The sequence below is a fragment of the Ictidomys tridecemlineatus genome, unplaced genomic scaffold (genome assembly GCF_052094955.1).
Source record: "Ictidomys tridecemlineatus isolate mIctTri1 unplaced genomic scaffold, mIctTri1.hap1 Scaffold_259, whole genome shotgun sequence".
Classification (NCBI taxonomy): Eukaryota; Metazoa; Chordata; class Mammalia; order Rodentia; family Sciuridae; genus Ictidomys; species Ictidomys tridecemlineatus.
In genome coordinates this window covers 307,577-322,584 of record NW_027522254.1, presented here as the reverse complement: position 1 = coordinate 322,584, position 15,008 = coordinate 307,577, and the positions used below count along the sequence as shown (strand labels likewise).

The 15,008-nt window shown below is 34.8% G+C and overlaps 1 pseudogene; it reads right to left on the bottom strand.

Annotated features, from left to right (window-relative positions):
* Positions 1-209: 209 nt before the first annotated feature.
* LOC144373140 (biotin--protein ligase-like) overlaps positions 210-15,008 on the bottom strand; it is a 66,694-nt pseudogene continuing 51,895 nt past the window's right edge.

The window sequence follows — 15,008 nt, the reverse complement described above, 5'->3', positions numbered from 1 at the left end:
TAAACTTCCAAAAGAAAAAACACAGAGAACTCACTCTATCTAAAGCTTTTGGGGACACCTCATCCCCTCATTACTTGGCATGTTCATCTCAGTTATTTAGATTTTATTTTTGGAAAGTGACTGCTGGTTCCCTTCATGCTACTTTTATTTCTTCTTCCTCCTTTTCTTTTTATTTTAGCATGAAAGAGGAGATATACATAAACCATAAATTTCGAATTCAGAAAAACTTATATTTTACTACTTGTGACAATTAAAAAATATTTAAAGGTCATTCATTCAGGAATCACTTTTCAAAGACAGAATTGCATTCCACTAAAATATATACTATGTGGATGTTGAACTTTAACAACATTTTAGTTTCAAACAATATTTTTCCAAAAAGGAACTTTATGGACATAGATATTTCCATGATTATACTTGGGAACCTATCTGTGGAAGTGGATGATAAAGACCAAAAATTGTCTCCACATGTTACTTCATAAGTTAGACTGTAGTTTCCTCCTTGCATAAATAAATATGTCAAAAAGAGAAGTAGTCTTGAAGTAGAAGAGAAAGAAAAAGAGGGAAGAATAGGAAAAAGGGATATAAAGGGAGAGAAGCAGGAGAAAAACCTGAGTCAGCCAGAGAAGCAGGAGAAAAACTTAAGTCAGCTTGTCTTGAAGTGGCACTCTGTATATTTTATTTCCACCAGTATTGTATCTACCTTTTCTAAGATCAGTATATTCTTTTATCTTTTTTTAATTGTCATTGGACTCTGAAATATAGTTTTACATCATGTATTATTAACATTTATAAGAAATTTTTGAAATCATTTCATCGTGATCAGATCACAGTATAAATTTTGCTCACAAGACACACTGTATATCACCTCATAGATTTATACATTTTATGATGCAGAGTTAAAATCCTAACATGGTCACACCTCAATGTAGTTTGTATTTAAAAAAGGAAAAACCAGTATTCATGTAAACAGTACATTATGAGATGTAAAATTTGATTGATAACTCATATAACCTCAAATATACACAAATTATAAGATTATTCTACATGCTCATTCATTTTACATGTAAAGAAAGAAGACAATATTATAAAAGGCAACATTTGTTAAAAGGCCACTGTGGCTAACTTGGTGTCGCTGGAGTCAGTACTGCAGCCACTGTTAATTTCCTGGATGTCTTGAGGTTAGGAGTAGATTCTGTCAAGGCAGACATCAAGTAATTCAACTTTGTCCAGATGACTGAACAGCCAGATTCCTTAACAAATTCCTTCAAATGCACTGTTTGTGTCAGGTTATTGTATTGCCAGGTCAGAGAAGGCATCAGAGACCTCTGTGTGGACCTGCATGGAAATGCTTGCTTGTGAAACGTTGAGATAAATGTCACACTGCTGGTCCAGACCAAGGTAGCAGTCACTCATGAGATAGAGAGTGTAGATATACCTAGAATAAGAAAACAGAACAAAAATGTAAAACTGGTTTCCTAATCAGAGTCACACTTAATTCTTTTATAACTTTGGTGGTAAGATTCTGCTTACCTTCTGGGTATTTCAGTGGTGAAAAAAGAAAGGGAAGCAATGTGATGATTTCGAACATATCCTACTTGTCTTAAAGCAAGAAGTTCTCTCTTGTCCACTTCTCCAATATCAAGAACCATCCTTCATCTTTTGATTTGGGAAATCAAGGGGTAACTGCAGAGCTCTCTTGCTTTCCCTATAAACCACAGAAAAAGATAAACTATTGACTACATCTAGACTTTTCACATGGTTTGGAGGTGGTTAAAAGGCACCGCTCGGGGCTAGGATTGTGGCTCAGCAGTAGATCACTTGTCTAGCTTGTGCAGGGCCCTGGGTTTGATCCTCAGCACCACATAAAAATAAATAGATACAATAAAGATATTGTGTCCAATTACAACTAAAAAAAAGGCACTAGGGTCTTACCAGAAGGCCATAAAAAAAAGAGTTCAGCACTTCCATCTGGGATGTCTTTAATTCCCTTCCTTTGTGGTGATTGATATGTTTTTGTATGTTTCTTCAGGGCATACAGAAAACCCTTTGAGCTACTACTACCAGAATATTTGGCTCAGAAAGAATAAAGCTCTGAATCCTGACATCAAATTAGTAAAATCTCAAGCCATTCCTCCAATTAACATTAATACCCCACTTATAGAAAAACAAACAGAGATATAGCCATGTGAACCAAATCTTCCCAGTCTTATTTACAAAGAACTGATGCTTAGGAAAACAAACAAAAACCAGTCAAGACTAGACTGTGTAACTCAAGATAATAAGCACAATATCAGATCAATATCTTCTTTCCACCCAAGAATAAAATACACATAAAAAAGCACATAGTATATCAAAAGTTCCTTTCTTTGAGGAGTGAGGAACTATAAGTCATGCAATTTGTAACACACAGGAATCACCACAATTTAAGACTAGCACCAAAGTCGGAGCTGGGGTTGTAGCTCAATGGTAGAGCGCTTGCCTAGCTTGTGCAAGGCCGTGAGTTTGATTCTCAGTACCACATAAAAATAAGTAAATAAAATAAAGGCATTGTGTCCAACTATACCTAAAAAATATTTTTTAAAAAATTAAAAACAAAAGACTAGTACTAATGTAATGACAGAATCTGGAGTCTTTATCTTGGATCAACTTTTACAAAAACAAGGTTACTATAATGTGTCTTTAAGACAATGACTTTATGGCATAAAACATATTAATAATGACATGTTCCTATTGAGATTTCACTCTGTATTCCAAGGGGAGATGCTTCAGTTATAGCATTTTAAAACAGAGCCAGAGAGTAATATATAGTTCCATAGCAGTTAGGAATAACATCTACAATTTTTTTGAACATGATTACATCTAATTTTAAAGTAGATTTTGAAGGTTAAAAAAAACAAATCTACCTTTGCTCCATGATTTTATCTTTATTATTATGATTTTTATAACTATTTATATGATTAGTTTATGATTATTACTATTTTTGGAAGCTGGAATTTAGTAAGTCATCTAGAAATGCTCATATTGAAGCTCTGAAATGCTAGAGGCCTATCAGTTCATGTTAGTATTGGCTGATATTTAGTATTAGAAATGAAATGAAGTGAGACCTGTACTGAAAGGACATTATAACAATACACATGACTATTCTATGAAAACAGAGAAGCTTACTCATCCCAGAGGGTTACTCTAGATATTAAAAACCCTGAATCCACTAGGATAAAAAGAAAAAAAATGGACAAATTCTTTCGTATTTTAATTACTATGGTATTAAAAACCAATCAGCTCACACTATGTGTACTAATATTCTTAGAGGACTAAATAATTGATTTTGGTGTCAGAGGCTACAGAAAAGAGCATAGTAATTTAAAATAAAACTACTGTACATTTTTGGTCTGTATGAAATTGACAAAGCTCTCTCATGTGCATTATAATGAAGGAAGCAGCTAGATGTGGCAACTGAGTCTCAGAAAAGCTTAGCTTCTAATTCAAATTCAATAGAGCTAAGAAGGAAAGCTTCAATTTCATCTGCATCTGGCCTGATGTGTTTCCTATACCAAAGTGCCTCTAGTGCAGTACTTCTCAAACTTTAATGTCCTTAATAATCATGTGTACATGGGGGGACTGGGGATGGTAGAGCATTACCTAGTGTGTGTGAGACCACTGGATTCAATCCTAGGTACGAGAAAAAACCAAACCAAAACAAAAAAAGGATCAAGTGGGGCACCAAAAAGAGCTTCAGTTTTGCGAATCGCTCAGACCCTGAGATTCTGATTCAGTCATTCAGGAGTGGGGCCAAGAATCTATACTATAAAGGCACTCCAGGAAATTCTGCTAGACTGAGTGTGTAAACCACACTTTGAGAATAGTACTCCAGGCAATATATGACTATGTAAGGTGGATATTCTGGGGTTGAAAAATGGCACATGAGAACTGACTGACTACTGTCAAAGACTGACTCTTACTGGTTAAGGCCAGTTGAGAAAGCAGGATTCATGAATGACACGGACACATTAGTAATAGAAAAGATATGTGTGGTGGCACATGCTGGTAGTTGGTGCCAAATATTTGAGAATGGAGACCAAATACTATACCTTGTGGAACCCAAAGTGAACTCTCTGCAAGCTGACTTGGAGCACATACTCCTGATCAGCGTGCAATCTGATCCATTTGTTGTCATCTCGTTTGTCTGCAGTCAGAGTTGAGACAGAGAGTTCATTGTGTCCTTCAGCTAAGTCATCCCATGAGCCTTTAACACTTATGCCAACATCTATCACTGGCAAATGAGATAAAAAATTCCATGCCTAAAAAAAAGGAAAAACAACAAAAAATGTCACATGGAGTATTCAACTAAGAAATAGTGTAATTTTAGAAAAAAATCAAACTTTTAATTTTGAGATTAATTCTGAATTAGATGCAATTGAAAGAAATAATGGACATCTTTTGCATCGTTTACCCAGTATCATGCAATGCTGGCATTTTTCAATACCAGGATACTGACATTGACACAATCCACTGATTATTCAGGTTTCCCTAGTTTTTCTTGTACATAGGTGAATATATGTAGAACAGTGTTTTATAAAATCCTCTTTAAGTTTTTTTTATAAACCAAAAAAATTATTATCTAAACTTTTAACTTATTATAAATGCCTTTTCATATTGAGTGGTTATTGACTATACTTAAAAAAGAGGGATTAAAAGTGTTTATTGCTATTTTTTTTTAAAGAGAAGCATCTATTTTAACGTTTATGTGACATTTAAGGTAGAAAACATTACTTAGCGATATAAAGGAAATCTGAAAATAAATCTGTGATGCAATTGTTAATGTCAGTATAATCCATTGACACTTGTTATATAACACAGGGAATCCTGTAAGACTAGGGTTCCTTGTATAAACAAATAGGTTTTTTTGGGCATTATCATGCTGAAAGTACCAGCTAAAATCACACATATTAAAAGAGTAGAAATATTTTACCAACTTTATTCTTGCCTTTTAAATTAAAAGATATTTGTGGGTAATCAGTATTCCAATAGTACATGCTTAACAATGCTGAATGAACAAATCAAGGAGTGAATCTTATATTCATGGAAAGTATATATAACACAATAAACTTTAGGACTATGTAACTGTAACTTTTTTTTTTTTTAACATTCACAATTATGTGGTAATGTAACTATTGGTCAAGACACCTTTTTTTAACATTTATTTATTTTTTAATTGTAGTTTGACTCAATATCTTTATTTATTTTCATGGGGTGCTGAGGATTGAACCCAGGGCCTCGCACATGCTAGGCGAACGCTCTACTGCTGAGCCACAACCTCAGCCCAAGACAACTTCTTAATAGCTGTTTTATCAGTTGTTACTTTCTAAGGTCATTTTATTTTATTTTATTTTATTTTATTTTTAAGAGAGAGAGAGAGAGAGAGAGAGAGAGAGAGAGAGAGAGAGAGAAAGAGAGAGAGAGAGAATTTTTTAATATTTTTTTGTTGTTGTTCTCGGCGGACACAACATCTTTGTCGGTATGTGGTGTTGAGGATCGAACCCGGGCTGCACGCATGCCAGGCGAGCCCGCTACCGTTTGAGCCACATCCTCAGCCCTAAGGTCATTTTAAAAATTACACAATGAGTTTAATTTTAGTTTTCCTTTTAGTTCTTTTATATATGGTATGGATTTCCTTATAAGCTTTAATTTTCTGTTTGCTAAGACTTTAGTGTTGCTGGTATATGTAATTAAACGCAGTAGCCCTGATGAACCAAACTATCACTTAGGAATTAAAAAAAAATAAAGATAAAAAAATAGATCCAATGCAAAATTTCAATTCAACTCCAATCCTATAACTTGTCTTGTGAATTTGAAATTATGCCTACAACTAGACTTCTGAAATTGAAATTGTCAAGCTACAAAATGTACTTCAAGTACAAATGATGGTCTATCTCCTACTAGAACCAAAAGTCACTGAGTTCAGAAGCTGCACCAATTAATGTTCTAATATTGGCCGACACAGAAAAGTGGTCGAGGGAACACTTAAATATACAATTTCTGCAAAACATTTAATTTTGTGAAACAAAGCAACTAACATTTACCACACAAAGCAGGACTTCATATGCTTTTATACTCATACCATTAAATTAGTCAACAATATGATGTTTTCTGATATTAGCAACTCACTGAGATTTTTCTTTACAAAGCTTCCAAATGTCTAACTGGCTTATATTTACATATGACATCTTTTTGTAGGACTTATTATTATGTTTTAACTTATAATGTGTACACATATATTTATTTGGTTTATATGTATTTATGTATATAAAACATGAGCTTTTTAAAAGAAACTGCTAAGATATTTCAATACCAGCCAAACATATCTATCTGAGGATTAATCTTCATCTATTGAATGAAGCACTGCCATGCATACAATTATTTAATTAGCAGCCAAATCCTCTGCCAGTCAGCAACCGTTCCAGGCATACTGATGGGTAGGAGATGCAAATCTCACAGTTGTACTGCTTTTTCTCATTACTACTGCAATTAGCACTTAAATTGATGCTTTAAACATACTAATTTCTGGAATAATTCAGGATTTGTATGGGATCACCTCACTGCAAAGCCAACACCAGATTGCTCTGCAAATTAAAGAACTTTTGAGCCCAATAACCATCATCATATTAGACAGAGCCAATTTGCATTTGGTTTTAAAGATAACAAAATGGAAATTTATGCAAATAAATTAGTAAGTTTACTTGTGAATTCTCCCTGAACTAATTATAACACATCTTGTTCAAAAAAAAGTTTTACTTGGAAAGAAAAAGAGACATGCTTTAAAAGTTTCTTTAATATGTGCACATACAAATCAATATAATTATGTTATAAATCCTGAACATTCACTTTGACACATTTAGGGTAAAACTGCTTAAGACTTAAAAGGCTAGAAAGCCAAGTATCTGGCATTGTTCATTTGGTTTTTGGCCTTCCAAAGATTGTTTAGATTTAACTTTCCTTATAAGTTACATAGTGAACAAATAAGGGGTTTATTTGAAAGAATCTCTTTGAATCTAGGAACAATAATGTAATTAAAATAAGAGTGGAACATAAATAATTGAAGGAATTAGATGAAAATATACCCTACCATAAAAGGGCAAAACTCCCTAGAAGAGATGGAGTAGGTTCCTGGGTAATGCAATCTGGTGATGTAAAGGCTAAATGGAGCCTTCCAAAGTGAGCTTGAAAGCCTTATACTGAACAAGTTCTCATAATGCCAGTAATGTTATTAATCACTATTACTATCATTTGTTCAATTATTATTCTATGTCAAGAACTATATAAAGCAGCTTACATAATACTATTTTGCTTAACTTTCACAAGAATGTCATAAGATATATATAATGTTTCTATAGTTAGTAAATGACAAAGACAGAATTTTAACACAGGTGGGACTGACTTCAAGACACACACCCTAAGTTAGAAAACTCTTGGTACAACTTCACAGAGTAAGGCGGCCTTACCTGCTTTGTTTTGGTGACCTGCAGCTCCTTCTCAAACATGGAGCTGAATATATGGTCTTTCCATACACAGGCATGAATCAGGGAGGCACTCAATGGAGGTTTGGCACCTACACATGAGCACTTTATAACTGGTTTCCATTTCCTTAGAAATTATATCAACACCAACAAAATAACTCTTTCAAAGCACAAGTAAGATTTCTGATAACATTGGTGTGTATAATATTAACAATTGTTAAAAAATTATCATATAACTCTTTATAGGCCATTATATTAAGTTTTAAATATTGGCTAACATTCTTTATATCAACCTAAGGCAGTATCACTATCATTATATGAAATCTGTAAACTTTAAATAATGTATCAGGTTCAGTAAATACATAAAAGAGTTCATATGCAGTGGATGTGTTTCTATAGGAAGCACCGATGTGAAACAATATTTCCATGGAGATAAAAGTGCTGATGTGAAACCCTGACATGATTTTGGTGAATGTGTGCAAGTGTCTACTATAATTACTTGAATAAAGTTTTTAAATTTTAAGTTTGGGGAGCACAGAATTTAAAGTACACTTTGGAGAATTTTGAGATAAGTTTAAGTTGTGCCAGATCACAGGAACACGAGCCACCTAAATGTTATGGTAAGAAGAAAATATAGTTGAAATTATATTAATATTGAATTTTTAAGGGTGATAAGAAAATTGGACCAAATCTCCTATACCCTCCAGCAGATTCCCTCATAGATGATTCTGTGTGAGGTTGTGCCTTTAATGTGCTTTCTATACTACTGAAATCCAACTCACATAACCTTCAGAACCTTACCAGCAGAGCTTCTGACAAGTTGTAGATATATCTACCTTCTCTCCCTGCCACCTGTTGCTGCTATGGCTCACTTTCTGAATGTGTCTGTTAGTTTCCAGGGACATCCTATGGTAGGGAATCAAGCATACCTGTCACCCTGTCACCCAGTACACTTGATTCAAATTAGGGATTTTTCTTAGGGGACCCCAGGTGTTCCTGAGGTTCTTGGTGGCATCTGCACTTGGATGGCTTAAATAACTGTGATCCTCATGCAGCTTACAAGAGGTAGAGGGTGCATGATGGCAAGCCAGACTATTTTGGTTATCTCCATAACTTTGAAATAACATTCTGGCTTCAAGGTATCTCAACTGCTGTGAAACATTGGTGTGAAAGGATATTTTCATTTAAACACTTTCAATCTAGCGTGTATACTGTAATGTTCTTTTCCTTGTTAAAACATTTGCAGCCATGTATGTGAGACCTAAGTGTTAAATTATTCGACACTATTACAAACTCAGTACAGATTATACCTTGAACTCCCACTACACCTGACTATCTAGTTTTGGACATTTCAGATCCATAATTTACTATTTTTTTTTAAAAAAACATTTTCTTTTAGTTGTCATAGGACACATATCTTTATTTTATTTATTTATTTTTTTGTAGTTCTGAGGCTTGAACCCAGCACCTTGCATGTGCTAGGTGAGCCCTACCCAGTCCCCCATGGTTTACTTTGGACAATGGATTTCAGATCCCTCAGTCTCTTCTACTTAACAGAAGCTGCCAATTTATCTTGGTTTTAGATCACAAAGCACCTTAATAATGTTTTCTTAAATAAAGCTGATAATGTATAGAAATAAATGCAGTTAAAATAGAAACATATTTAATATTGCAAAGGGAGAACACACAATTTAGGTAGGAGAAGGTTAAAATGAATTGTGGTTCAGCTTGGTACTGAGGGCAGGTCTCCTTCTGGGAAAGGGGCATTTTTACTCCAAAGAATCAATATTGTAGGCACCACATGAAATTCCAGTGTCTATATGTATTTTAATAAGGGAATTTTTGGGGATCTGGGTGTGTAGCTCAGTGGTACAGCCTAGCATGCATGAAGCCCTGGGTCTGATTCCCCAAAATACCCACTCCTCCCCCCAAAAATGCATTAAAAAACTTTTAAAAAATTACATTGCAAATTAAAACAATTACCTGAAAAGGTGAAGATGGTGCTGTTCTATGTTTGGTAGGTAAGAAGAGAAGAATCTTTTAACCACCGGCCCTGGATCAACATCTGAATGAGATTGGTGGTATTCAGGGCAGTCACCAGCCAACCTTGGTTTGCAGCCACATCCAGCATTGCCTGAATAGGCAAATAGCACATGTTACAAGAACATCAAGGCATTCACCCTCTCCCATTGGAAATCTTACATTAGCTTTAACAAAACAAACAAAAACAAAAAATCAATCATTTTATCACTAAATTAGTATTCATCCAAATAAAAACAGAATAAACTACAGTTGGATGGGGAGAGCAAAATGAATTTCCTGTAACATCCTACAAAAAGTCAAACCCTAAGCTAATTTTAAGAGTAAAAACTCATTGTACTTTGAAAACAAATATTTAATAATTCACTATATCAAGAATACTAGTAGTTGCATTTCTTCTTTTTTAAAACAATTCTTTTTAGTTGTTGATGGTCCTTTATTTTATTTATTTATTTATACACAGTGCTGAGAATTGAACCCAGTGCCTTATGCATGCTAGGTAAGTGCTCCACCACTAAGCTACAACTCCAGGCCCTTCACAGAGTCTTTTAAATTTGAAAACTATTTATGATGGTAAGGAGAGAGAAGGTTTTCTTGTGAAACCCTCATTTTCCCCAAAGAGCAAGTTAAGAATAGAGTCTTGTTCTCAATGACAATAATACACCACATCCTAGGCAAAGGGGCAATTGCCAGTGGTATATGTGGAATGATGGAGAGCTATTCATATCAGTCTATACATTTAATCCAATGTTTTATGAACAAACAAAACGCTGCATTTGCTTAAGGCAAAACTAAACAGTGAAATCTTATTAGTTTAAACAGTGAAGTCTTAGAAGTTTACACAGGCAAAGCCATTTCAATTAAATTAGATTCTGGAGAATGCTGTCTTAAAGACACATAAGTTAATATTATGATCTTAGGCAGTTATTTCATACAGTTTTAAGACTCCACTCTCTTATTTTTGGATGTACCTAGCAAAGCATTACAATGATACTTTAATGGTAAATATCTCACTGACAGCAAAATATTTTAAAAATATTGAACAAAAATCTATTAATTTTGAAATAATTTTAAACTGTTCTAGTAAAATCAATTTCCTGTACTTCTAAGAATTTTGACAGAAACACATTCTTCTAAGTTGCAAATTTACAATTCTGTGTTTTCTAATTTACAAAAAGTAAACTATTTTAATAAATTTGGTTAAACTAACCTATGATCTCTTTATATACATTACAGGGAAATAGAATAAAGTTTTTGCATACCCTAATTAGTGTTAAAGGATGGTCAAAATGATTTTTAGTACCTGCTAACCTGCTAGTTATACATTATAAAGTCTGAATGTTGGTGTAATAAATATATGTGTCTTTATGTGCATGTATGACTGTGTGTACACATATGAATGTACATATTTATGAATCCAGAGAAGATATATCTATATTTTTTTTACAAAGAAGAAAAATGCACTTTTTCTGTGAAGTATAGGAAACAAGCAGGTTATGATTAATATATGCTACATACAAAAAAAAGTAGTTCACTAGTTGTAACTCTTGAGACTTGCTAAGGGAAAAGGAAAAGAAAAATGAAAAATTATACCTAATTCAATATCATAACTTGTAATGTGGAGTAAGTATGGCAATTTTATGTGTGATTTTACATTACAACTTGACTGGAAATAAATTCCAGACCAAAAATTCACATACTAGGAGAGTTGGATGAATGAACCATATGTTTTTAACTTTGAAGTTTTGACGATAAAGTTGAAAGATTGCATAAAATTTATGAGACTTCCCCAGAATTTTTTATTTTATGATCCAGATGTGAAAATGTAAAAAAAAAAAAGCAAAATAAGTGCTTATCATGTGGAGTAAATGAACGGCCATATCACTTATCATTTATTTTTTAGTTTTCGGCGGACACAACATCTTTGTTTGCAAACTATTATCTTTTATTAGTTTACAGAAAAGTCAGGTGGGTAGATCAAGAATCCGGGATGATAAAAGGTTTTGAGGCTTGTGTGGTGAACCAAATACTATTCCCCTTTTCTCTCTGCTCACCCGGCCCTGGTGCTCCTGTTGTCTCCTCCCCACTACTTGATACTGATGCTCCTGTCTCTGCTGGAACATTATATAAATTTCCTTTATTCTCAATCTCATAAGTTTTCTTTAATTTGTACTTTATATTTTTTCAAATTGAATTTTTAAAAAGGTAAAACTGGTCATGTCATTCCCCTGCTTAAATTTCTTCAATGCCATCAGTTGGTAAGGAGAATAAAACTAACATGTCTCTCTGCATTACAGATGGTCAACACCCCACTATCTATTTGGTCCTTGATTTATCTGGTCCTTACTTTTCTCTCTGGCCATCCCCTCACATAGAGCACTAGAAAATTACTGGTATTTTTTCACATTTACCCTTGCTTTTATTTATTTATTTTGTAAAACAAATATCATTCCTTTTGTTCACCTGAGAAATTCCTATTCATTCTTTGGGTCTAGCTTAAACACTACTGAAACATCACTGATTCTTTTTTTTTAAGAGAGAGAGAGAGAGAGAGAGAGAGAGAGAGAGAGAGAGAGAGAGAGAGAATTTTAATATTTATTTATTTATTTTTTAGTTTTCGGCGGACACAACATCTTTGTTTGCATGTGATGCTGAGGATCTAACCCGGGCTGCATGCATGCCAGGCGAGCATGCTACAGCTTGAGCCACATCCCCAGCCCTTCACTGATTCTTTCAGATGGATTTAGTCCTTTCTCTATGCCTTTGCTGCTTTTGAGGAATGCCATCATTATTATAGCATGACTTTTTGTTTACACATTTGTCCTTTGAACTATAGGTTCTTTGACAGCAAGAATCTGGGATTATTTTCTATAACTCCAGCCCTAGCAAAGAACACTCAAAAAATACCTGTTCTACTAAAGAACACTGGAAAGCCCATGGTACATGCTGATAATCCCAGTGGCTCAGGAGGCTGGGACAGGAGGATTTTAAGTTCAAAACCAGCCTCAGTAATGTAATTAATGTCCTAAGCATCTTGGCAAGACCTTGTCTTAAAAAATAAAAAGGGCTGGGTATATGGCTCAGTGGTTAAGCACCCCTGGGTTTAATCCTCAGTAACAAACTAACAAACAAAAGAATATAGATTAAAAAATTATAAGAATTATAATAAATTCTGCCTAAGTTACTGTACAAAACAGAAGATAAAACACAAGTTTTGATGTCACACACACACACAGATTTGTATCCTAATTCTGTCTCATTTATAACTCAGGAAGATCACTTTACCCTACTGAACCTAAGCTTCTCACTAATAGAAGGGTACCATATTTCACCTCCACATGCTTTCTTTTCCAAGAAGCAAGATACTTGCAGCCCTGCCTGGCCTAAGTGGACAGAATGTCACATTCTTTAGCAAACTATCTGTTAACTGCCAGAGACCAGATTCTGAAACTTTGAGAGATTAAAAAAAAAGGTTCCTTCTAACCATAAAATCTGTAATCCAATTTGAACCGGTCAGCATGGGTGAAGGTGATCTGGAGTTGCTATGACAATGGAAACTTGAAAAATTCAAGAGGTGAACCTAGCCGGGAAGCCTGGCTCTTGCCCCTGGCAAGACCCCTTGCTATGACACTCCTAGGCCTTATATTCACTCCTTACACGTTAAACTGCCTGGTCCAGTTTGTTACGTCATGCCTAAAAGCAACAAAACTAAAGATGGTCCTGACTTCTGAACAGAAAGACCTTAAATATCCAGCTTTATAAAGGTTGATGCCTCATATGATACAGACAGGCATCAGAGGGGGAAATGAAGAAGAAACATTGGTTTACATTACATTACATTACTTTACAGTTTTGGTCTTTGTAAAAGTGTTACTTAATTACTCATCCCTGTAAGAGTGTAGTTTAGTGCTAGATTTTTTTTTAATATAGCTCTTAGAAATGTAAGCTTACAGTTTTTGAGAAACTGCTGCCTGTGGTGAAGGTCACTTGTGATTTCGCTTGGAGGTATTTCACTGCATTCATTCTGCATCTGGGTACTACTTATTGAAGAAATCCTGTACATGATTCTTGGTCACACAGTTCAGTAATTCAAACTCACCAATGTTGTAATGGTTAAAAGAAATGATATCAAATTTCCTACAACAGTTCCACATAACCTCAGCTCGGGGCCCAGAATTTCAGAGCACTAACTCATCTGGGTACACCGGAATCATAAACCTGAGTTCTCCAACAACAATCCCCCCCCACAAAAAGGTATCATATTTCCTTTTAGGTGATGTATGAGGGTAAAATGAAATGTTCTACTTACTATATTAGTACCTAATATACTATGCTACAGAGTGGATACTAATGGACAAATGCATATTTTAAAGTTCCTCTATGATAAGATAAAGACATCCTAAATCAACCCATTCTTTCTAACAGGAATTTTCTTTGATCTTTTTGTTGTTGATTTCTACACTGGGCAGTAGTAGATGGGCAAAGGAGATGCATGGGATGGAAAGTACAGGTCCATCAAAAGAGGTGTGCAGTTATAGGAAAGCCAGGAGAGAAGGTCAAAAGCTGATCCTGCAACTTAGGTCACACTGGAAGGTGTGGGCCTTCTCAATTCAGTAGGCAAGTTTATTTTACTCTTCAGAAGTGCATTAACTAATAGGAGGTAAAGATGGGGGTGGTCTAGGTAAACAAGCTGGGGGATTCTGGTAGTATGTACCTTTATATGACTGAGCCTAGAAGAACTGACTCTATCGCCTTATCTTTATAGTAGTCTGTCTGGAAGATAAGGTCTAATATGCTCCTCTCCAGAGTCTGGCTTTGGCTACAGTGGAGAATATGGCTTAGTTTCCATGTTACCTTGAAGTCCTTTACAGTGATGCAAGGCTTAACAATAAAAGGCTTCTTCAGTACGTTGAGAAAGAACCCTGGACATTTTTTAGCAACTTTACATTAATATTAGGTAGATACTGAATCCCCTTTCACCTCTTATCCACTTTCTCCTTGGCACACAATCTATCAGACAAAGAATAATTCTGAGTACAGGGGGAAAATACATGGGGCTCACTGCATAAGACCTTCTACCACAATGGCACCAATTTCAATTGATTGCTGATTCAAAACAATTTTTCATATCCAGTCATGGCAGAGTGGAAATGTGATTTCTAGTACACTATGCATTTATAAAATTACAATGTAACCAAAGAAAACCTTTATCCTTATTACTAGAAGCAGTGGGGCAATTGTCATTTGCTGATGAGGGGTGGGTTGAAAAGGAGGCGATGAGTTTGGTCTTGAACACATTTTAACTAGAGTGCTACTATGAAGCCAGGTAAGAAGTTCAGGTGAAAATGAGCTGTGGAGAAAGTAGAGACTGGAGCTCTGGACTCTGAAATCCTGTCAAAGAGTTATATGAGCCACCCTGTCTGTGGCAGAAGTAGAGAGAGTAGAATTGAG